This window comes from Cupressus sempervirens, chromosome 10 (assembly GCF_028749045.1).
Source record: "Cupressus sempervirens isolate cs-2001-9-10 chromosome 10, ASM2874904v1, whole genome shotgun sequence".
NCBI classification, from domain to species: domain Eukaryota; kingdom Viridiplantae; phylum Streptophyta; class Pinopsida; order Cupressales; family Cupressaceae; genus Cupressus; species Cupressus sempervirens.
The window spans coordinates 322,529,619-322,534,983 of record NC_143127.1 but is presented as its reverse complement, the minus strand read 5'-3'; positions in this window follow the sequence as shown (position 1 = coordinate 322,534,983).

The window sequence follows — 5,365 nt, the reverse complement described above, 5'->3', positions numbered from 1 at the left end:
CCTAGGACCCCTAGGGACATATTTGAATCGTTCATATGAGTCAAAGGGGGTCATAGGGTTACATATGACCCCCTTTGATGCATTAAACGACGACATATGTTCTTAGGGGTCCTAGGACCCCTATGGACATATTCGAATGGGTAATATGGGTCAAATGGGATCATAGGGTAACCTATGACCCTCTTTGACCCTTTAAATGATGACATATGTCTCTAAGGGTCCTAGGACCCCTAGGGACATATTCGAATCGTACATATGGGTCAAAGGGGGTCATAGGGTGACCTATGACCCTCTTGACCCATTAAACGACGATATATGTCTCTAGGGGTCCTAGGACCCCTAGGGACATATTCGAATGGGTAATATGGGTCAAAGGAGGTCATAGGGTGACCTATGACCCTCTTTCACCCATTAAACGACGATATATGTCTCTAGGGTTCCTAGGACACCTAGGGACATATTCAAATGGGTAAGATGGGTCAAAGGGGGTCATAAGTCACCCTATGACCCTCTCTGACCCATTAAACGACGAGATATGTCGCTAGGGGTCCTAGGACCCCTAAGGACATATTCGAATGGGTAATATGGGTCAAAGGGGGTCATAATGTGACCTATGACCCCCTTTGACCCATTAAACGACGACATATGTCTCTAGGGGTCCTAGGACCCCTAGAGACATATTCGAATGGGTATTATGGGTCAAAGGGGGTCATAAGGTGACCTATGACCCTCTTTGACCCATTAAATGACGACATATGTCCCTAGGGGTCCTAGAACCTCTAGGAACATATTTGAATCGTTCATATGAGTCAAAGGGGGTGATAGGGTGACTTGTGACCCCCTTTGATCCATTAAACGACGACGTATGTCCCTAGGGGTCCCTGGACCCCTAGGGACATAGTCGAGTCGTTCATATGGGTCAAAGGGAGTCATAGGGTGACCTATGACCCCCTTTGACCCATTAAATGACGACCCTCTTTTTATTATATATTATTATATTAATATGTATAATAATATAATATATATATAACAACGTAATATTTTTATTAAATATAATATATATTATAAATATTATTATATTAATATATATGTTATTAATATATCTATATAATAACGTAATATTTTAGTATATATAACGTAATATTTTAGGATATACTATTTATACTATTTTAGGATAATAATTATAATATAAATAAACTCTAAATATTAATATTATTATATGTATAGTAATAATAATAATACTATTATAGCTATAATAATAATATATATTAATACTATATATTGTAGCTTAATATAAATAAACACTATATATTTACACTATTATATCTATATTAATAAAATTAATACTATTATAGGTATAATAATAATATTGATACTATAGGTATATTAATACTATTTTATATTAATATTATTGATATTTTATACTAATACTAATATACTATTAACTTAGTTATAAATTAAAGTCGTTTGCCTCCAAATATTTTCATAATATTAATATTATTGTGGAAAAGGAGGGAAACCTTAGCAAGTTTTCCCCCCAAAAGTCCTTTTCCTATATCGGATATCCGATCTATTATCGGATATTCGATTATACTGGCATCAATTTCAAATATTTGATTGTCCCTACAGACCCGACAACATTACTTTTTTACCTCCTTTTTCACGGGATTTGTAAAAAGTCATGTTTTGGGGCCCAACCGATAAAAAAGAATTTGAAAATATAACCTTAGGTGTTTGAATTTGTCATCTGAATGGGGAGCAGTAGTCTTCGAAAGAATAAACGTAAAAGGAAGATATCCAATGAAGACATTGTAGCATATAGGGAAAAGGACAAAATGAAACACAGAAAAAAAGGACAAGGTATGCTAAATATCAATCAAGTTGACGATGAATTAATAGAAGGTGAAATCATAGAGTCAGATAATGAAAATGTACAGTTGGGGAATGAAAATGTACCTATTGAAAATGATAATGCGGAAATTGAAAATGTAGAGATTGAAAATTTTGAAGAAGAAATGCCACCAAGTCATAATCCAAATTGCATAATTGACCATGTCGAAGATGACAATGCACAGGAACTTAATGCACAAGAACCTTACATATCTCCTAATTATAATCGACATGAAGGTTCTAAAACACCAAAATGGATAATTGCAATTGATGAAACGATTATGACTAGTTTGGAAGGAAAAAAATCAGAAGGAACCATTCGGTTATGGGCTTCAAGACTATATCAGATGTTTTTCGGCAACAAGACAGTGGTAGAGCAATGTCAGCTTTTCATGCACTTATTAAAGATGCAAAAGATGAGACCTATGCTTTCCAAATTGAAAATTCGTGTCAATAAAATGTTGGAAAGAAATGCCATTATTGTGAAGAATCCTTTCAATGCTCTCAATAGCGTTGGGAAAAATAGTAGAGAGAAGGATAATAGAGCTGCTCGAAGGGTTATTACAACCTCTTTGGTAATTCATAATTTGAGAAAGGGTAGATATATGAGACAAACTTGTATTGATTTGAATCTAAATCGTACTACTTTGAGAAGAGCACTTAGTCGATGAGAGAAAATTGATGATCCTCTTCAAAATGAAACATGGGCATTTGGTGGGAAACTTCCATGTTTTGATAAGAAGCTATCCGACGATGTGAAGGAAGAAATTATACAATTTTGGCACTCTAACTCACGAGTATCACCCAATGCTAAAGATGTCTTAAAGTTGAGAATTGGTATCAGAGACAGCATGCCACATCCTAAACACTATTTGGAGGTAAGTCAAACTATGTTTTTCAAACAATTTAGAGAGAGTCATCCAAGTGTTCATATATTACAAAGGGCTTTTGAATCTTTGAAGCCATTTTATTGTGTGCCACTCAAAATTCAAAATACATGTTGTTGCAAATATCATGTTGAGTTTTGTATGCACCATGAAGTATTATGCTCCATCCATTCTACTTTGCATAGTAAAGAAATGTTGGAGGATTGTGGGGCTAGTGGGCTTCCAAAATCATCAAGAGACTTGTTAGATCAACTCTTATGTCGTAGAGTTGATGGTTGTTCCTTTTATAAAAATGCTTGCTTAAATGAGAAGTGTTCAAAATGTGGTGGCTTATCCAAGTTTGACACATGTTTCCATGAGGGGTGTGAACAAGATCTTGGAAAGACAATAGTGAAAAAAAGGGTCTATGAAATGGTGAAATACACATTGAAGAGTGGGAGTGAGAGCTCTAGATGTGAATTTGTTGGAAAAGATATCAATGTGGCTAATTTTATTTCAGATTTCAGGGCAAATCTTTTTTACAAGTATGCAAGACATAGTCACAGGTCTCAGTGGTTGGATCAACAATTTAGAACGTGTAAGGAGACTTTTTCCATTGGCACTATTATATCAGTTGTTGATTTTGCTGAGAACTACACATTGCAACCTCAAAATGAGACACAATCTCAGTATTACAACTCTATTCAGATTGCAATTTTTGTTCACATAACATATAGACATGCCCCTGATAGTGCGGAAGATAATCGAAAGATTATTAGAGATTATCATTTTTATATGAGTGATGATAGATCTCACTCTCACGAGTTTGTGCAACATTGTTTCGAGAATTTTTTTTATTTCTTACACGACCATGCAATTGCTATGGATAGACATATCATTTGGTTAGATAACTGTACAGGTCAATTGAAGAATGCTTGCATGTTTTATTGGTTGTGTAGGATACATGTAGAGAGAGGGGTGCCTCATATTTGGAGTTTTTTTGAGTCCGGCCATGGAAAAGGGGAACATGATGGAGCAGGAGCATGTGTGAAGAGAGCTCTAGTTAAGGAGCATCTAAAGATTTCAACAACAGAGCTTCTTGATGCTCGTAGCATTGTTGATTGGTGTAGTTTAGCATTATCACAGGGGGGGACTCTTAATTCAGTGGTACGCAGGTTCTTTTGGTTGGTTGAGGATGTTGGAAATATTCAAGATATGACAAGTTACTGAGAGGGGAGGGGTGAATCAGTAACTTCTAAAATTTCAAAAAATAAAGCTGTATACTGATATATTCATCATTCATCCAAGTAACCTATTGTAAGCATGAAAAAAAATCATTTGCAACACTTGAACACACAGATTTTGTGACCCAGAAACCTTCCAAATAGAAAGTAAAACTGGGGTGGGGATGAAACCCACAAGCTTCATTACTGCAGTATGAAGTTGGCCGGTTAAGGCTTACAATGACCACTTCTGATGATCTGCCCTGTTAGGAGCACAAAGGATTGCTAGATCCACCTTGTTAGAGGATTTCCAAACATACAATAAAGTATGCACTCTGTTAGGAGATTTACAAAAGACTGTTAAGTCTACCTTGTTAAAGGATTTACAAAAACTGATTCACCTGTTAGAATGAAACAGTGGATCTGATTACAACTGATTGCTGATAAGATCCGCTATGCTCTGATTCACCTTGATGTGATAGATAAAACTTTTCTGCTTCAAAACTAGACCTGCTGAATATCTTCACAATTCAGCCCATATACTTTCGCACGCATGAATTTCTTTCGCACTTTCACACTTTCACACTTTCACATTTCCATTCATTACTATTGCCATAACATCCTCTATATTTTTTTGAATGATACAATACATTGCATATATATACCATCCATATAAACAATACATGCAAGGTCGGCTAAACAATACATGCAAGGTCAGCTTAAACAATAAGTGCAAATCTCTATACAAAGTCGGCCCAAGGTAAAAACTCGGGTTCACTGAACTGACTCGGTGCCCTTTTGATACTCGGTGTCCACTGCATTACTCGGCATCGTCATGCACTTGGTAGAAGTGAAGGCACGGTTCATACTAAACACTTCGAGTAGTTCTGAACTCGGTAACCACTGGAGACTCAGTAGAAGAGATGTCACTTGGTGAATACTTCTATCTGAACTATTGCTCGGTGATCAAAGGAAATACTTGATAGAACCTTGTGTCTCGGTGATAGTTAGTTTCCTTGATATCCGTCTGAGCTTGGTAAAAATTAATTTCCTTGATAACCTCAGGAGCTCGGTTATCATGAAGTTCTCGATTACATCTTAGTACATCTTTTCTCAGTCAAAACTGATTCCTTTCTTTACCTTGAACACTCGGTAAACACTGGTTGCTTTGTTCACCTTGATCACTCGGTAAACACTGACTTCTTTGTTCACCTTGATTACTCGGTAAACACTGACTTCTTTGTTCACCTTGATTACTCAGTAAACACTGAGAACTAGGTAAAGCTTGGCTTCAGGTGAGAGCTCGGTAAGCATTCAGAATCCAATAAGTGTTGTAACTAATGACAAAAAAATGTATCATAATGCCAACAATCTCCCCCTTTGGCA